This window comes from Sminthopsis crassicaudata, chromosome 3 (genome assembly GCF_048593235.1).
Source record: "Sminthopsis crassicaudata isolate SCR6 chromosome 3, ASM4859323v1, whole genome shotgun sequence".
Lineage (NCBI taxonomy): Eukaryota > Metazoa > Chordata > Mammalia > Dasyuromorphia > Dasyuridae > Sminthopsis > Sminthopsis crassicaudata.
Genome location: NC_133619.1, coordinates 133,324,608 through 133,345,529, shown reverse-complemented (window position 1 = coordinate 133,345,529; position 20,922 = coordinate 133,324,608). Strand labels below are relative to the sequence as shown.

Here is a 20,922-nt window from a genome sequence, read left to right as displayed (position 1 = left end):
AATCATTGTGACTATTTTTTTTGGCAAAAATACTGAAGTGCTTTGTTATTTCCTTCTCCAAGTCATTTTACAGATAACAAAACTGATGTAAACATCCTTAAAAGCCTTACCTGGGGTCACATAGCCAATCAGTATTTGAGATTTGATTTCAGAGCTATTTTTCTGTCCATCATTTTGTCCTTGAGGGAGCAGATAGGTGGTATAGTGGACAGCACAGCAGGCCTGGAATCAAGAAGATCTGGGTTCAGATCTAGCCAAACACTTACTAGCTGTGTGACCTTTAACAATTTAATTAACCTTGTTGGCCTTAGTTTCTTCATTCATAAAAATAACTAGAGAAGGAAATGGCGACCTTTCTAGTAACTTTGTCTGAAAAAATGCCAAATGAGGTCATAGTCAGACATGGCAGAAACAACTGAAAAACAATAACAAAAAATTTCATGATTCTAAGCCTAGCACCATAGCCACTGTGCCACAAAAGTCATGTTACTGTTATTATTTAAATAAATATGTTGAGTCACAAGCCCTATTATGTCAATTTTGGGCTACTCCCCAGTAGCCTAAGTTTTTGCTATATGGCTTAACTGGTAGTGATCTTATAAGGGTTATATTAATTATGAATATGTTGAAAAATTAATCTAGGAATGACATGTAATACTCTACAAAATATTAAAATAGTAAATCTATTGTCTTTCATATCCCCAACAAATTAGGCCCTATCTTATCCTGGCTTCTTCTTTCAGCCTATTGTTTTCATATACTCAAATTCCATGACAACATACCCATGTATTTTATTGTTAATGAAAGAAAGACAAATAGAATTATATCACTTATTTATGCATAGGACCAGCTATTTCCAGTCATATGCCAAATCTCTTCCTGCTTGCCTTTTCATATATTCATATATTTCATAGAATCCCAACCATGCTCATCTATGGCTCATGGAAAATGATTAAGACAAAAAAAAAAAAAAAAAAGATTCTTCCAGCTTAGGATCACAAAATAGAAAGAACAATAACACCTACAATAATGATAAATAGTGAAGATCATGAAGAAAATCAGTTTTCCACCTCACCAGATTAACAAAATTCAAGTTGAAAATCTTTGCTGTTCTGGGTCTTTTTCTTTACTTCATGCTGGATTTTAGTTTCCTTCCACTCAAGAGGCCATGAATCTGAATACAGTGAACATAATGTCTTCCATATGTTCTCAGGTTAACAAACATTCCTGTTTGTTCTGAAAGCAGTAAGAGCAGTGGCAACAGAAGCAGTATCTCCCACAATGCTAGTTCTTTATTGGCTCAGATTCTTTACATCCATCCCCAGCAGGATCCAGGATTGGCAGTGTCTAAAGAAAAAGGAAATAAGTGAACCATAAATTCTTCAGAATGCATACTGCATTTCCCATTCCACTCCTGATTCTCCCTGCTTTAGAATGCATTTTAGATAGGAAAGCATATGCCAGTTGTCTTGCAGCTGGTGGTATGTACCATAAATTCTCTTCCATCTGCCTCCCTCTAGGGAAGACTTCCTGGGTCCCAGTATTTCCCATAAAGAGGAAGAGGATAATTAAGGAAGACTGGCTACATTAGTTTTTAGTAGTTACTTATTTTATCCACTTTAATATCAAATTGTTTCATGGAGAAGAACACGTCTTGTTCCATCATTGCCACAGCTTCCTTGACAAAGAATATCTTCAATAAGTACCCTATCTAGTTAGGCCTTCCACATGCAGAGGAATGACCAATGACTCTCTATATATCACATCAGTTTGTTCTATTTTTTCCTTCCACTCTTTCCTTGATGTTGAATTTTCTATATTTGTTTGGATTTGGAGACTGGGGACTCAGTTTTGAAGCAACCCAGGTGCATTTCTTTTTTCTTTTCAAAGTACTCTGCAGGATGCTTTGGCTCAAAGTCAAGAGATAAGAAATAAGAGATCAAGGGTACTAAAGATTGTTCCAAATGCAAGTCTTTATGAAAGTTGTAAGAGGCACTGGAAAAAAAAAGTTTGAAATAGCTTTAGAAAAGATAACCTGAAGCTGAAAACTGCCTACCCATGACAGCTATAATCTGACTATACTGAAAAGAACTATAAGTAAATATCTATTTTTATAAAGTGAAATATGTGAATGAGAATTTTTTAATACTGAATTAAGGTTGTATTAAACAAAGAGAACAAATTGGTTTGAGCAAATGAGATGAGTTTGATTTGGAGTTGAAATCACATGGCAGAAACATTTTGGTCATTATAATTGCTTTGACATAATAGCCCCATAATAATTAGAAAGACAAAGAATGATGGAAATAATGAATTTCTCTAACCCACTAAAATTTTTGTCCAAAGTTTATTCAGATTTTCAGTCATAGTAATATCCAGGGCAATTAACTTGAAATGTCTTCTTTTGATTACATTCAAAACATTTACAAATCATCAAAAATATTTGTCAGTGTCCAAAAATTATTTATTAATCCTCAAGCATATTGAATTTATTGTCCTCCGTACTGGGGATATAAAAAAGCATATAAAGTGTTACTCCATAGAAATAGCATTTCACTTTGGGACAGCTCTTAAAAGAAAATAGATAGTTATGGATGATATCATATTAAAGTGGATAGAATCAGGAAGATTTATTTTGACTCCTCCTTCTGAAAAATACTGGCTGGGTAATCCTGAGCCAATCAGTCATCCTATCAGTTTTCTGGGTAAATTTTTGTTAACTAACTGGAGCAATTTGCATTGTTAAAGAAGGTTCTCTACTTCTTGCAAAAGGAAAAACTTGAGCTAAGTCTTTTGAGGAAGCCAGAAAAAAACTGCAGAGGAAAGATGAAGACAATTTTCAAGGCATGGGGAGCCTGAATCAGAATCAGCAAATGGAATGTTGTGTTCTAGTAACAACGTGATCTGTGTCATTGTATCACTGAGGAGGAAGGGGGAAGGAGGCAATATAAAGTATAAGAAGAATGAAAAAAGGGAGAGGGAAGTCATGAAAAATTTCAATTCCACATGGTGGCAAGATTGAATGTAAACAAATTATTTTAAATTGGATTCTCCAAGTAATAAGAAACTTGATGACAAGGTTAGGCCTGCAATTTAGGAAGATGATTTTAAGTTGAAGCCAAAATGGATTGAAATGGGCAGAGACTTGAAGTAAGGGGACTGTCAGAATCAATAGCCCAAATTTGGAAAGTTGAGGGCTTCCATCAGGATAGTGGAAATATTGAAGGAGAAAAAAAGGAGCATATATGAGAGATATTGAGAAGGCAGAATTTATTATTTGTAAAGAGTTGGACCAGAAGTTAAGAGAATTTTCAGTCAAAGATAAAAGATGGGAAATGAATGGTGTCTTCAAAGTAATTGGAAAAAATTAGGAAGAGGGGAAGAATTAAGACAAATAATTTCAGTTTTAGATATAATGAATTTAATAATTCTTAGAATTTTTAAAATATGAGATTGGAGATTAGGACAGAGTTGTTGATAGTGGTGATAATCAAATTGTATCTGACTCTATGTTACCCTAAGACCATGAGGTTTTCTTGGTAAAGATATAGGAGTAGTATGTCACTTCTTTAATGTGTCTCTATTTTGTAAATGAAGAGCTAAGACAAATACAGGTTAACAACTTGCCCAGCATCATACAGGTAATGTCTGAGGTCATAAATGAACTCTTATCTTTCTGACCACAGCACCATGTTCTATACATTTTATCATGTAGCTGTTCCCAAGGACAGAGGATAGGGGTAGATATATAGATCTTATGATCATCTACATGGAGATTACAAATGAATCAATGAATACTAATGAGATCAACAAATAAAATAAATGAGGACAAAGCCTTGAGAGACAGGGATGTTTAACTGACAAGACTTAGTTTAAAATTCATTAAATGATATTGAGGAATAGTCAAACATGTAGAAAGAAAACTCCAAAAATGTCAAGAAAACCTAGAGAAAATTGAGAGTCAAAGAGAACAGGATAACTGATAGTTCCAAAGTCCATGGAAAGGTCAAAAAGGTTAAGGACTTAGAAAAGACTATTAGATTTGATGACTAAGTTTATTAAACATTAAAGAAAGCTGTTGGAGTAAAATGATGAGGGCACCAAGCTGCATAAAGTTTAGGAGTGTGGGAACAAAGAAAGTCAATGCACTAATTATGGATTACTTTCTTCAGGAGTTTAGCTGTCTTAAGAAAACAATGCAGGTTTTTTTTTTTTTTTTTAACACAAACAAAATTAGTTGATATTCCTTTGCTTTGTGTTTTTGAAGGGGTAACTTTCTTTGAAAAATTGTCTCTAATTTAAAAAAAAAAGCTTCCATACAACCACATTTAAGGAAAATTAGAAGGAAGTAGTGAAATTCAATTTAATAAATATTTATCAAACTGTATCTATGTTCAAGAAAAGGTTCATAAAATGGGACATAAATCCCTCTGGTAACACACTAGCCTTTACTTGAGAACCTCTAGTGAATGGAAAAATACAAATACCTTCTTTCATTTATTATACTTCAACATATCCTTATTTTTTTGCAAAGTTTCCACACAATGAGCCTATATCTGATCTTGTTTGTTTGTTTTTGCTTTGTTTTGTTTTGTTTTTTGCTGAAGCAATTGGGGTTAAGTCACACAGCTAAAAAGTGTTAAGTGTCTGAGACTAGATCTGAACTCAAGTCCTCCTGACTTCAGAGCTGGTGATCTATCCAATGTGCCATCAGCTGATTCAAGACTGTATTTGATCTTTTAAAATTTTCTCCTACTTCTCTGGGACCAAGCAGATGAAAATTATCCTACTTTCCATATAAAACCCATTCAAATAGTTGAGTTATAATATCCCTCCTTGTCCATTCTATATTTTTTTTATTCTAGGTGTAGGAAAAGGAGTGCCTTTAAAAATATTAATATGTCATGTTCTAGGTACTTAAAAATGTAGTTCATTTGGGATAAGTGAATTCATCCAGTGATTGTTATTTATTTATATGTCTAAGCTATCAATTTTTATATAATACAAATTAATTTAAACATATTTATAAAGTATCTAGGTTCTAAGGGACTCCCAGAAAAGTTTATCATATATCATTCTTCAATTAATAAATTGTTAAAGGATATGAACAGACAATTTTCATTTGAATAAATTAAAACCATTTCTAGTCCTATGATAAGGTGCTCTAAATGATTGATCAGAGAAATACAAACTAAGACAACTTCAGTATCAATACACATCTTGTCTCTATTTTGTAAATGAAGAGCTAAGACAAATACAGGTTAACAACTTGCCCAGCATCATACAGGTAATGTCTGAGGTCATATATGAACTCTTATCTTTCTGACCACAGCACCATGTTCTATACATTTTATCATGTAGCTGTTCCCAAGAAAAGAAGATGGGGTAGATAAATAGATCTTATGATCATCTACATGGATGATCATGGCTAAACTGGCTAAGCTGACAGGAAAAGATAATGATGAATGCTGGAGGGAATAAAGGAAAACTGGGACATTGTTGTTGGAGTTTTGAACTCATTCAACCCTTTGGAGAGAAGGTTGGAACTATATCCAAAGTGCTATCAAACTGTGCACACTCTTTGACCCAGTGTCTTTACTGGGCTTTTATCCCAAAGATATCATAAAGGAATGAAAGGGGCTCATTATGTGCAAAAATATTTGTGGCAGCTATTTTTGCAGTGGCAAGAAACTAGAAACTGAATGGAAGCCCATCACTTGAAGAATAGTTTAATAAGTTATAGTATATGAATATTATGGAATATTATTGTTCTACAAGAAATTATCAACAGGATGATTTCAGAGTGACCTTGAGAATACATATATGAACTGATGCTAAGTGAAATGAGCAGGGCTTCTTGATTCTTGGATCACAGATCACGGCAATAACAAGATTATACAATGATGAATTCTGATGGATATGGCTCATTTTAACAATGATGATGCAGGCAAACTCCAACATTTAATGATGAAGAGAGCCATCTACACTCAGAGAGAGGACAGTGAGAACTGATGATGGACCACAACATAGTATTTTTACTCTTTTTGAAATTGTTCAATGGCATTTTATTTTCTTTCTCATTTTTTCCCTTTTTGACCAGATTTTTCTTGTGCAGCAAGATAATTGTGGAAATATCTAGAAAGAATTGCATAAGTTTACCATATATTGGATTACTTGCCATCTAGAGGAGGGGTGGGGGGTAGGGAGGGAAAAATTTAGAACACATGGTTTTGCAGTGGTGAATGTTGAAAATTATCTATGTATATGTTTTTAAAACAAAAAGCCTTAATAAGTAATAAATGAATGAATAAATGATTAAAGAGTCTATGCTAATCAGAGCTTACAGAGTAGTAAGGCAGATATGTACAAATGAATGTTCATGTAATAGGAACTAAACACCCTTTATTATATATATATATATATATATATATATATATATATATATATATATATATATATATATATATGAATAAGGCAGAAATAGTAAATGCATTTTTTGAGACTGTGATTTTTATTGCATCATGAACTATTGAATTAATAAATAAAACTAAAAGTTGGTTTTATGAAAAAAATATTTAAATTTAATTAGAAAAAGGAAAGAAGAAAATCATTAGTCTCAAAAATGAAAAGGGAGAAGTTTCCAGCAATGAAGAGGAAATTAGAGCAATAAATTAGGAGTTACTTTGCCCAACTTTATGCCAATAAATTTGATAACCTAAGTGAAATGGAAGAATACGTACAAAAGTAAACATTGCCCAGGTTAACTGAAGAGGAAATAAATTACTTAAGTAGTCACATTTTAGAAAATGAAAGAAAAGAAGTTATTAATAAACTCCTATAAATAAATAAATAAATAAATGAATAAATAAATAAATGGACTTTTCCTTACAACAATCAGGATCAGTATCATCTATTAAAAACCATCAGCAACCACCATATATAATGGGGATAAACTGGAACCATTCACAATAAGATTAGGGGTAAAACAAAGTTGCCCACTGTCACTATTGCTATTCAATATTGTATTAGAAATGCTAACTCTGGCAATAAGAGAAGACAAAGAGATTAGTGAATTAGAGTAGGTAATAAAGAGACCAAATTATACTTATTGCAGATGATATGATGGTATACTTTAAAAAAACATAGAAGATCAACTAAAAACTATTAGAAATAATCCTCAACTTTAGTAAAGTTGCAGGATACAAAATAAAGCCACATAAATCATCAGCATTTTTATATAAAAAGAGAAATTCCATTTAAAAGAATTGTCGAGAGTATAAAATATTTGGGAATATATCTTCCAAGGGAAAATCAGGAACCATATAAACAAAACTACAAAAAACTTTCTACACAAATAAAGTCAGATATAAACAATTGGAAAAATATCAAGTATTCTTGGATAGATCAAGCAAATATAATAAAGATGACAATACCACCTAATCTGTTTATTTAGTGCTATAAAGTAGCAGTCATCAAAATCATTTGGTACCAGATAAGAAACAGAATAGTTGTTCAATGGAACAGAATAAAATAGTCAATGACTACAGTAGTCTAGTGTTTGACAGACCCCAGTTTTTGGGATAAACTCACTATTTGACAAAACCTGCTGGGAAAATTGGAAACTATTATGGCAGAAACTAGGCATTGACCCACACTTAACACTGTATACCAAGATAATGTTGAAAAGGGTTCATGATCTAGACATAAAGAATGATATTATAAATAAAATTATAAGAATATAGGATAGTTCACCTCTCAGATCTGTGGAGAAGGAAGGAATTTATGACCAAAGAAGAACTAGAGATCATTATTGATCACCAAATATTGATCAACAATTTGATTATATTAAGTTAAAAGTTTTTTGTATCAACAAAATGAATGCAGACAAGATTAGAAGAAAAGCAAAAAACTGGGAAAACATTTTTACATTCAAAGTTTCTGATAAAGGCTTCATTTCCAAAATATATGGAGAATTAACTCAAATTTATAAGAATTCAAGCTATTCTCCAATGGATAAATGGTCAAAGAATATGAATAGACAATTTTCAAATGAAGAAATTGAAACTATTTCTTGTCATATGAAAAGGTGCTCCAAATTACTATTGATCAGAGAAATGCAAATTAGGGCATTGGCTAAGATGACAGAAAATGGTAATGATGAATGTTGGAGGGGAAGTGGGAAAATTGGGATACTGATACATTGTTGATGGAACTATGAAGGTATCCAGTCATTCTGGAGAACAATTTGGAATTTGGCTAAAAAAGTTATCAAACTCTCCATATCCTTTGACCCAGCAGTTTTTCTACTGGGTTAATATCTCAAAAAGATCTTAACAGAGAAAAAAGGACCCACATGTGTAAAATTGTTTATGGCCATCCTTTTTGTAGTGGCTAGAAACTAGAAACTTAATGAATACACATCAGTTGGAGCATGCTTGAATAGATTATAGTATATGAATCTTATGGAATATTATTGTTCTATAAGCAATGACCAACAGGATGATTTTAGAGAGACCTGGAGACACTTACATGAATTGTTGCTAAGTGAAATGAGCACCAGCAGGAGCAATAGCATGACTTTTGATAATCATGCTTTCTGTTGATGTTTGCTTGCATTTTGTTTTCCTTCACAGGTTTTTTGTTTTGTTTTTTTTTTTTTTGTCTCTAGATCTGTTTTTTTCTTGTGCAGTAAGATAACTATATAAAGATGTATACATATATTGCATTTAACAGATGTACATATTTAACATGTATTGGACTACCTGCCATCTAGGGGAGCAGGAGGGGGAAAGAGGAAAAAATTTGGAATAGAAAGTTTTGCAAGGGTAAATGTTGAAAAATTACCCATGCATATATTTTGTAAATAAAAATTTTAAATATATATATATATATATATTTAAAGATTGTTATTATACTTATTATATACTATTATATATTATATTTATATATATACATATATATGTAATAAATTGAAGTGAACTCCCCCTCCTACCTTCTAAGAATCAGGATAGTTCTAGACTCTTGTATGAATTCTACTTCGTGACCACGAACTTTATTTTTTTATTCATAAAATGGGACATAAATCCCTCTGGTAACACACTAGCCTTTACTTGAGAACCTCTAGTGAATGGAAAAATACAAATACCTTCTTTCATTTATTATACTTCAACATATCCTTATTTTTTTGCAAAGTTTCCACACAATGAGCCTATATCTGATCTTGTTTGTTTGTTTTTGCTTTGTTTTGTTTTGTTTTTTGCTGAAGCAATTGGGGTTAAGTCACACAGCTAAAAAGTGTTAAGTGTCTGAGACTAGATCTGAACTCAAGTCCTCCTGACTTCAGAGCTGGTGATCTATCCAATGTGCCATCAGCTGATTCAAGACTGTATTTGATCTTTTAAAATTTTCTCCTACTTCTCTGGGACCAAGCAGATGAAAATTATCCTACTTTCCATATAAAACCCATTCAAATAGTTGAGTTATAATATCCCTCCTTGTCCATTCTATATTTTTTTTATTCTAGGTGTAGGAAAAGGAGTGCCTTTAAAAATATTAATATGTCATGTTCTAGGTACTTAAAAATGTAGTTCATTTGGGATAAGTGAATTCATCCAGTGATTGTTATTTATTTATATGTCTAAGCTATCAATTTTTATATAATACAAATTAATTTAAACATATTTATAAAGTATCTATTGTTTTCAAGGCATTTGATATGGTATGAACAACATAAAAACAGAATAAGAAGTCTTGAACTTCATGAAGCTTAAATTTTATTGATGTGTACACTGAATATAAAAGTAAATAAAAAGCTAAAATCATTGGGTGTATTCATGGTAATAACATTAATGCCAGGATGAACTGGGAATGCATCATATAGGAAGTGGAACTCTGTCTAAGAAATGTGGGAAGTTATGATTTCCAAGAAACTTGATTATATAAGAGTACAAAGCATTCTAAAGGTGGACAAAAGGGTGTAAAAACATAAAGAAGAAAATAGAGCCTTTTTGGAGTGAACATAAAGTGTGTGAGTTTTGTAACTTGAAATGAATCAGAAAAGATAAGTTTAAACCAGATTAAGAAGGATCTGAAATTCCTGAAAAAGGATTTTGCATTTTACCCTCTGGAAATTAGAAATTATTGTAGTTTGTTAAGTAAAAAAGGATTGTTGTCACAAACATGCACTAAAATGATTATTTTGGCAATTTGGGGGGAATGCAGAGAATGAGTAAGATTTTTAAAATAGAAAGAGAAAAATTAGAAGGCTATTGTAATTGTATAAGCAAGAGGTTATGAGGCTCTGAATTAGGACATTGATTTTGTCAGTGAACTAGAGAATTTATGAGGGATATTAGCATAGAGTGCTAAACTTGAAGTCAGGAAGACCTGAATATGAATCCTGCCTCTACTTGGTACTACCTATGTGGCTTTAGGAAATTCATTTAATCTCATTTTCCTTCACTTTCCTTATCTAACATAAGGGAAATAATAGAACTTACTTCTCAGATTTGTTATGTTGCAAATAGAAAAGTACTATATGACAAAAAGTCATCATCATTATCCTCAGTATCGTTACCATAATGAGAGGAAAGAAACAAAGTAGTCTTCACAGTTGCAAAACAAATGATAGCAATGATGCTAAGATATTAAAAAGAAAAAAATGGAAATTAAAAGAAGGAGAAGATTTGGTAGAAAGATAATTGTTCTTTTCAGGACAGGTTGAATTTGAGATATCTGCTTAAAATTCAAATGATACTTTATACTGGACTGAAGCTAAGGAACATGACAGAGCTGAATTATTAGATTTGGGAGTAATATGCCAAGAAATTATAATTGAACGCATTGAAACTAATAAAATCACTAACACATGAGAATTATAGTGACAGAAGTAGTCAGACAAGAAGAGACCAGTGAAAGGGCAATATCAAAAACAAATAAAACAAAACAAACAACCAAAAAACTAATGAAGGAGTCATGATCTGGGAGAATGAAATGACAAAAATATTGCCAAATGTGGCACTGAAGTAAAAGTAAATACAAAGTGAGAAAAAATTTTGAAAATAGCTTTAAAAGCTTAATTTAAAAGTTTGTTGATGACTTCTGGGGTAGCTAGATGGTATGGTAGGATAGAGCACTGGCCCTGAAGTAAGGAGGACCTGAGATTTTAGACACAACACTTCCTAGCTGTGTAGCCTTGGGGAGGTCACTTAACCTCAATTGCCCTACCAAAAAAAAAAAAAAAAAAAAAAAAAAAAGCAAAACAAACAAATAAACAAAAAAACAGATAAAAGATTATTAGTAATTTTTGAGAGAGTAATTTCAGTTAAATAGAGGATTTGGAAGCCAGAATTGTAATGCTGGAGAAACTGAGGCAAGATAAGAGATTAGAGAGTTTTTAATATTTTATTAATTGGAGAGTTTAATTGATTGGACAGGACTCTTGTCTCAAAATATCCAGTGACAAATGGGAGAATGCCAAACCCTTTTATAGCTTTCAAACAAAGAAAAGAAGAGCACGAAAAGTTCTTATAGAACCTTTTGGTTCTGTCAGGATGGGGAGATTAATAAAAGCTTTATGGAAAACCAAAGTCAGGATGTTAGAATAAACAGAAATAAGGATGCCAATTGAAGTATCCGGAATGATCTTATCTCTTAGAGGGACAGTGTCACAAATTTCTTGAAGGCAGAAGGAGCTAGGAGCCAGGATGTCTGATTTGCTCCTCATCTCCCATTGATAATTTATAACCTTAGAGCAAGTGGTCCTCAGTCTTAATGAACCAGAGAAGGGTTTTACAACTAGGGGATTGAGGCAGAAGAGTTATGGAAAGTGAGATAGAACAATTCAGGGAAACTCAGGACAATAAGGGAAAACTAGTGCAGGGAAACTGAGGTAGAACAGCTCAAGGAGACTGTGGCATAACAGAATGAAAGGAGTTAAACATTTAGTAGGTGGTTAGGGAATTAAAAAAAAAGTTAAAGGAGTGGTGGTAGTCAATGTTTTTAATTTACATGTGAAAAAGAAGTCAAGTAAAGGAAGATAGCTTGAAGTGATGGCAGAATTAAGGAAAAGAGCTTTAAGTACAGAAGACAAAGATAGAGATCTTTTGTGGAGAGCATAGTGATGATAAATGAAAGCAAATGAAGATCAGAGAGAGAGAAAATACGATGAATGCGTCAAGTTCCCAAGTAGCTGGTTCTGAGTTTAGTTGAGATGGCACTTATGGTTAAAATAGACCATATTGTTACAGTGAAGACTGTGAAAAGTCTAATTCTGATAACATATTTTTATGAGGTCATTTATTAAAAGAAAATTAAATGAAATATTAAAAGACAAATGCCCATCATTTGTGCCAACAAAAGAGCATTACCAATTGCAGCATTTTTCCTTTATTAGAAAAGTAAATCATTAGATAGGCCAAGAAAACTTCAATAAAATGATGCAGTGGTCATCTGTAGTCGTCAGAGTAATTTAGAAATGGAAATAAAAATCCCAGACAGTTCAAGGATCAAACATCAAGGCTCACTGATTTGTTTTTGTTTTGTTTTGTGTTTATATTTTAATTTAATTTCTTCTTGTTTAAAATATATTACTTCTTGTTTGGGATAATTACCATACATCCTTCCACTATCTGACATCTTAACTTACTTTTTACCCTCACTTTATTTTGTAAAAATAAAGCATTTTAAATGATGTTGAAAACATTATCTTGGAAGATAAACTAAATTCTCTATAAAATTCTTTATAAAATTAATAAAATTTATATGTTTGTATGTATATATATATATATATATATATATATATATATATATATGTGTGTGTGTATATGCATATGCACACATGTATACAAACAGATATATTTGTATGGGAGTGCATTGTCTTTTTTAGTATGTAATAGCTGATTTTCTTTTCTTTTTTTTTAATAGTTTTTATTTACCAGGTATATGCATGGGTAATTTTACAACATTGACAATTGCCAAACATCATTTTGTTCTAATTTTTCCCCTCCTTCCCCCCCCCCCAGATGGCAGGTTGACCAATACATGTTCAATATGTTAAAGTATAAATTAAATACAATATATGTATACATGTCCAAACAGTTGTTTTGCTGTACAAAAAGAATCTGACTTTGAAATAGTGGACAATTAGCCTGTGAAGGAAATCCAAAATGCTGGCGGACATTCCATGCAGTGGTTCATAGTCATCTCCCAGAATTCTTTTGCTGAATATTAGCTGATTTTATTTTCAAAACAACCTTAAAAGGCATGGAAGTCCAATATTATGTCCAATTGGTGAAAACTGGTGAGATACAAAACTTGGTCAAAATCATAAAGCTTGTAACTTCCAGAGCAATGATTAAATTTTAAAGTTCATATCGTGAAGTATAAAATGGACAAAAATCACAATGAAATCCAAGTTTATCAAAAGCTAGATGTTAATATAAGTCTGACTTATAATAAATGTATTCTATGGGAATATCATGAGTACCAATGCCTACTTCCCTTCCCTATTTAAATGGAAAATAATTAATTTAAATTATTTAAAGAATTATGAAAGTTGTGTTGATTTTAGACGCACCCAGGCTCAGTCTGTCATCTACACTTAAATGATACTTTTCCATAATCAAGTGACTCGCTCTTTCTTCATTTCTTAATTTGGCAAGAATGTACTACAAATACTCTTTGTTACAAAGTGCTGTGCTTAATACAAAAGAAGTTGAAAACATAACTGACCTCAAAGACCTAGCAAGATAGGCAATAATAATAATAATAGCTAATGTATATAGCACTTACTATGTGTCAGGCACTACACTGAGTCCTTTATAATTTTTAATTCATTTTAGCTACACAAGAACCCTCAGAAATAAGTACTGATATTATCCCCATTGTATAGATGATCAAACTGAGTGAGTTATTCAGGGTCACAAATCTTTATACAGATTTAATCATATAAAACAATTCAAATTGTCTGTATTATATTAGATAATATAATATCTTATTATATATGTGGTAATATATAGTTAGATATAATTAGATAATATATTAGATACACACATGCATATATGATGACTTAGCATACATATCAATATACATGTGTGTACATATGTATATAAGCACACTCATATTAAACAAGCTCTATAGGTTATACATCAAATTTCATGCTACAATCTGCTCAGTGGAAAAATAAGTGAGAAAATGAAAAAGTAAGGTTAAAGTTGTCCTAAATTATTAAAAAAAATGTATATTTTTCAAATTAAGACTAGCCTGTAGTTCACTGTCCCTCAGACTGTTGTAGGGACGGACTATAGTAAAAACAAAAACTCACACTGTCTCTGCCCCTCAGCCCATTTGCCATAACCCAGTTGGCCGCATAAACGTCCTCAGAGGGCCGCATCTAACCTGCGGACCATAGTTTGAGAACTTCTTTAACCTGATCATTGACATGTATTTTTCTTTGATAGCTATTTCCATATGTAACTAATTTATGAAGTAAAATTATGAATATGTATTTAATTCAAAATATTAAGATAAAATTTTGTTAAAATTATTATTTTGCTATGAGTTCTCTAAAATATTTAATTATAATATTTTGAATCATATTGTATTGGATAAATATTTTTAAATTTAATTTTGCCATATTTGAGTTAATTTGTTAATGGATTACTTTTTTTGGTCTCCAAAGGGTCACTAGAATTTGACATGCTGAAATGTCTGATTAAGCTTTTAAACTATTCCTGGATGATTACCTAGAATGAGACAACTGAATAGGATGGAATAAATTATTTTAATCCATACCTTACTTTAGAAAGTAAGATTAATATCAATGATTTTCAAAGCCCATGCAGAACACTTATGCTGCAGAAACTCAGTTTAAAAAAAAAAAAAAAAAAGCAAGCTGCATATGTCCTTTTGAGGTACTAAGCACAGTTACAGAAACTAAACTGCAGAAAAGCTAACCACTACCAGCTCTTACAATTTTACAATTGTCTTGGCTCTTAATTTTCATGCACATGTCTTTCAAACCCACTGGAATCTATTTAGTTAAAAATATATATGCTAAAGAAGTCTACTGAACCTATGAAGTAGTAGCAGTGTTTATAATCAGGCCAGATTCAAAAATGGAATTAAATTTATTAGGAATTATCATTGTATTTAACCAATTTATCAACTTAGTAAGTGCCTATTGTGATTATTTATTGTAGCACACAAAAGTGATTTTAACTATGCACTGCCTTCTGTACTTTTTATGTACACATATATGGCTTTTACTTTATAACTAGTAGAATATGGATCATTAAATATCAACAAACAAGTATATCCAGTAAATAAATAATATATCAATACTGTTGTGGGCAAGGGAGGTATTGAAATCCTCATTCATTATTGAAAACTCAAAAGACATTTGTATTTCCCCAGGTTTTCAGTATCTTGGTTCAAGGTTCATTCACATTATTCTTAAAATAGCATGACTATTTAACTAGCAAAAGCATATCAAATTTCAGAGTATGTTTGACTTGCAATCAGGAAAATGTATATATTAGTTTTGTGACTATGAACAAATCATTTAAATTCTCTTATTTGAGGGAAAATCTCTACTGATATTTTGATTCAATTCAATTTATTAGTTGTCTACTAGGGAAGGGAAAAAGCAACTAAGTGCCAAGCCCAATACTAAGCATTTTACAAATATTATCTTATATGATATTTATAATATCACTGGAGGTAGGTGCAATATATTATTGTTCTCATTTTATAGTTGAAGAAACCGAGGCAAACATAATTAAATTATTAGTCCAGGGTCACATAGTCAATCAATTTCTGAGGAAGTATTTGAAATTAGTCTTCCTGACTTAAAGCCCAGCCCTCTGTCCCTTGTGCTATTTAGATGTATATTCAAAGTGTTGTGCTAGATACTGGGGATGTAAAGTTGTAATGAAAAGGTCTTTCTCCTCCAAGAGCTTATATTGTGCTAAAGAGATACTAAGACAAAAAAAAAATAATGTGTACAGCCAGTCTTTAGCATTTAGTATCTTCAAATATTCATGTGATTTTCTCAACAACTTTGTGTTCATTTTTGTGTTGGCACTCCCACGAATTCCTGGGAATGCACAGGGAGGGGCTGGGAGAGAAGAGGGGTGGGGGAGATAGAGGGAAAGGGAGAGAGGATAGAGAGAAAGAAAAGAAGAGGGAGAAGGAGAAAGAGAGGGAGAGGGAAAGGGACAGAGTTACAGAGAGAGGGAAAGGGAGAGGGAGAGGGAGAAGGAAACAGAGAACAGAGACAGAGACCAAGAAAGAGACAGAGACAGAGAAGTAATGCATGCGAGTTTGTAAAGCAGCAGATATCTTACTAGGCTCTGTACTGTTCTTATTCACCTCATGGTGGAAAAGCATTCTCTATGTATTAAATATGTATATTTATTGTTTGCCTTTAAATCTCAACGTTTGTTTTACAATTATGCTCCAAAGCATTGTAAATGTCTTTGGGCTCTTGTGTCAAAGAGTACAAATCAGTGATGTGGCTTAGTGAGAAAATACACTTTCTTGTGGAAATGTTTGCAGCCATTGTTGGTCTAACTGAACAATTGGCTAGAGACATCAAGACTGCAGATTCAATTGACAGCCTCATCCTCAATTATAAATGTCAACTCACTTAGGCTATATATCCATACTCTGAGATTGTTAAGATTCTCAAATGGAATAGAAAGCAAATAACGCTGATAGATTATTTCAAATTGGTACACTGTTCACAATTTCCAGTGCCATTTACCTCAAATGAAGGATAAAGTGTTGGAGGTGATGTTGAAATTTCACCACTTTTTGTGTATTCTGACAACAGTGATTAAAGTTCAAGAAAAATTTCCCTTACTTTTCAAAGAATGTCTAAGAAAAAAGTTTACAGCAGTGATGTAAACTGAGATCTTTTATGGAAAAATTATGTAACCTTTGAGGGCCCCCCAGACACTCCCAAACCCTGGGAAAAGCATGCCTTCCCAAATTAAGTGGCTTCATTCAATCTGAGATCTTGGTAAAATCACCTTCTGATCTTTTGATCAGAAACTGAGATCTTTTGGGGGTGGTCAGGATCCCTGTCAAGGAATTCCCAGACTCTGGGAAAAAGCCTTCAAACCCAGTTAAGCGATTTTATTCCATTGGTCCTTTATCTGATGGTCCTTTCTTGATTAGCCCAGACAGCTCCCAGCCCCAGGCCAACATTTGTCCATATTACCAGGGGTCTGTTAATACACCTTTGCCAAAATTCCTAATCAGGAATTTTGCCTGCTAAGAAAGCCTCCTTCTTAGTGAACAATACAAATCCTTTTCTTGCCAAAATGACTTTTCAGGTTTGTGAATTCTTTCACGTTAGACCTGCACAGACTGGAGGAGATTCCCCACCTCTATTCTCACATCTCTTCACTACCACTAGTACCTTATCAGCATATAGTACATGGTATAACACTCTCACAGAGCCATCTGATAAATTGAAAAGAAAGATTCCGGTTAAAAAGAAAAAGATTTTATTTTAATAATTTAGTTGCTGTACAATATTTATGGTATCAGATTTCATGAACTATGAAAAGCGATTTTTTTGTTGTTTTTATTGAAATAGCACAAAAGGTCACAGAATTCTAGAGATTACTGGCAAGAAAAAATGTTTTGCATGTTATCAATTTTATTTTGTATATTGTATTTTATGACTTATTTCATGCTTACTCTGTTAGGAAAGTGCTTATCATCAAAATTATCATTTTTTTGTATGCAAAAATGGGTATTTTCAGTATTCCTTAGCAAGATAATATAGTTTGGGATAATTGTCAGAAGCTAACCTCTTACTTATTATAGGATCAATGAATCAAAATTAAGGTTTTCTTTCTTTCTTTCTTTCTTTTTTTCTTTACCTTTCAGCCACTAGCTAAGAACTTTACATTCTTATTGTTTTCTATTTCTTTCCTTATCCCACATCCAAAAGTTGACAATTGGTTGTATATTAAAATCAATATTAATTCATAGAGGAAGGTGTTGTTTACAAGGGAAATATTAGGAGATGTTTTATATAGATGGATTTTGGTTTTTGTCCTTCATTCTTAAAGAGGACCATGATGATGACATGACATGTAAGCAAACTGGATTTAAGTGAGGGAGAATTATGCAAGGTCACCTTAGTGAGGCTTAGTGACAGTGCAGAGAGTTATAAGAACCTCTCTTTGGTCAGGGTGCAGATCCAATATGAAAGATCCAACCTGAAATATTAGACTGGCAAAAGGAAGTTTATTGGCACTGAGAAGTCAGCTTTTGCTAGGAGACTGACTTCTTCAGTATGAAGGTCCTGACAGAGAGATAAAGATCCTAACAGAAAAATCCTGGCAGAGAGATAGAGGGGTTAACACTGAGATGAGAATATATTCTCAGCTGGTAGGGGACCTGGCAGGCAGCTAGAGAGTTCCCTTGGCATGGCATGATTCCTGCTTTCAGGCCTCTGCAAATTAAAACTGTATGTTTTTATAAGAAAATCTGAGACTGAATGTTTCAATTGAATGAGATTCCTTCAATTTTGTCACTATCCCCAGACCTAGATTTTTGGGTTGAATGAGACCACTTATTGGGAGTGGTCCTGAGTCAATTTTCAGCTGGTCAAGAATTCCAGCTAAATAAGACCACTTAAGTTCAGGCTAAGCAGGAATGGTCCTATACTCAACTCAATAGAGAGTGCAGCTAGTCCCACCAAGATAACAGAATGAAACCACTTTATCTTGATTCTCTGAGGTGGGCCTCTCCCAGAGGAGTATTTCTCAAGAGTTCAAGAAGAATTCCCCTCCCCCAAGTCAAGATAATTTCAGTGTCCCCACCCACCCCCATCAACCTGCCTCACTTTCCCTGGCAGAGTCATCTGGGTGCAATGGTCAAATATAGATGGATTTTAATCCATGTTAGTGGCAGGAATTTAGTTTTTCTGTTGAATATATCCATAAGAATACTTCAGGATTTTTTTTTTTTTTTTATTTAAAAAGTTTTAGTCCTCTCCCTGAATAGTCTAAAATGTCCTTGTCTTTTATTTTACAGATATTTCTTTTCATCCACATGAAGGCTAAATATGAGAAAAATAATGTAAACATACATCAGCTCCTTTAATATACCAATGGTAACATTTGGAGGCAATTAAATTAATCAATTACTTTCTATATTAAAATAAAATTACATTATGTCTAAACACATAGTTTTTGTTGTCTGTTGAGCCTTTTGTGCTAACCCAGGCTTGAAGAGATTTTTATTGTTTTTGTTCTGTTTTTTGCTTATTTGATTGTTGCTGTTAGAAGAAATAAAAAGAAATATCTTTATATGAATTTGCGCTTAAGAAAATTGTTTAGTAGTAGTTTACTGGCATGTTTTCAGTGGTTCTTTTCATCCCTATAATCATGGCAAGTTCCTTCTCAAACCTTTATTTTGCCTCACTAAATTGTTCATGAATAAGATATTTTATCAAAATACACTTTTGGGGAAAAGGAAAAAAAAACAAACAAAAAAAAAAACCAAAAAAACTTCCGTCTGAGTTTCCTCTCTTCCTAATAGAAACTGAGACTAGAAAATTGAAACAGCAGACCAAGTCATAAGTGATTTTGAAGTTGAGGAAGTCAAAGAACACTTATTAAAGTATTAATATGTGTTAGGCACTGTGATAAAGAGTCAAAAAAGTTGAAAACCTATATAATTGAATTATTTCCATCATGGAGAGATCTTTTTGGAAGCTTTTCTTGAGCACTTTGATTAGCATATGACCACTTATTCAAAAGGCTAGGCAATGTTACAAACTGGTAGGAAGACAAGGGAACCAATTATATGAGAAAATTTCCTTTTCTATTTTAAGTAGTCATTATTTTTATAGTAGTTGAGATTAAGTACTTTTTGATGGATAAAATGCTATCTTGTCAAATATACACTATTTACATTCAATCAAGAACTGAATCATATTTTTTTTTCCTTTTACAAATCAAAGAAATCTTCCTGAGATAACATTAATTAAGAAGTTAGTATATGCCAAGGACAGTGCTTGATTCTATGGATCTATAGTTATCAGATTGTCTTACCTTCCAATAAGGTAACTCTCAATCAAAATAACATTCATAGAATTCTGGTAGGTGCTATCAATCTCTAAAAGAATTGCTGTAGGCCACAATTAGCTGCAAATTAAATTAGAGCTGAGCTTTGAAGAAATGTCCAGATTCTAAGAGGTTGGGGGGGGGGGGGATTTCTAGTGTGGGAAACAGTTCAAGCAAAGGCTTAGAGTTTGGAGATCATGTGTAAGGAAAAGTCAGAAAACCATTTGACTGGACAAGACTGGAAAAATAGGTTGAGATCAGACTGTGAAGGGCTTTAAATGTCAAGTTTTCAGTCTTATGCAACTATTCCTGAACCTATTTTCTAAAGTCAGCCTGATCAGTTTTTAAAATAATATCCCATTACTTTCATATACCACAAAGTATTCAGCCATTCCACAATTATTGGGCATCTGATCATTTTCTCATTTTTTTTCACCATAAAAGGAGCTGCTACAAACATTTTTGCACATGTGTCTCCTTTTTCCTCTTTTATGATTGCTTTTGGATACAGACATAGTAGAGTCAGAGCTGGATTAAAGGGTATGCACAGTTTTATAGCCCTTTGGACATAGTTCCAAATTGCTCTCCAGAATAGTTGGATCATTTCACAATTTCACCAACAACGCATTAGTGTCTCAGTTTTTCAACATTCCTTCCAACATTTATCATTATCTTTTCCTGTCATTTTAGTGAATCTGAAAGATGTGAAGTGGTACTCCTAAGTTGTTTTAATTTTCATTTCTCTAATTGATAGTGATTTAGAACATTTTTTTTTTCCATATGTTTAGAGATGGCTTTAATTTCATCATCTGAAAATTGTCTATTTATATCC

At 32.5% G+C, this 20,922-nt stretch overlaps 1 long non-coding RNA gene across 3 annotated transcripts in view; it reads right to left on the bottom strand.

Annotated features, from left to right (window-relative positions):
- The window catches only part of LOC141564918 (uncharacterized), a 144,820-nt gene that overhangs the window by 118,362 nt on the left and 5,536 nt on the right, over window positions 1–20,922 (bottom strand). For all 3 annotated transcript variants that reach the window (XR_012488807.1, XR_012488805.1, XR_012488806.1), the window contains exon 2: window positions 1,076–1,347. This is a non-coding gene — a long non-coding RNA (uncharacterized LOC141564918). The remainder of the gene's footprint in view (window positions 1–1,075; window positions 1,348–20,922) is intronic.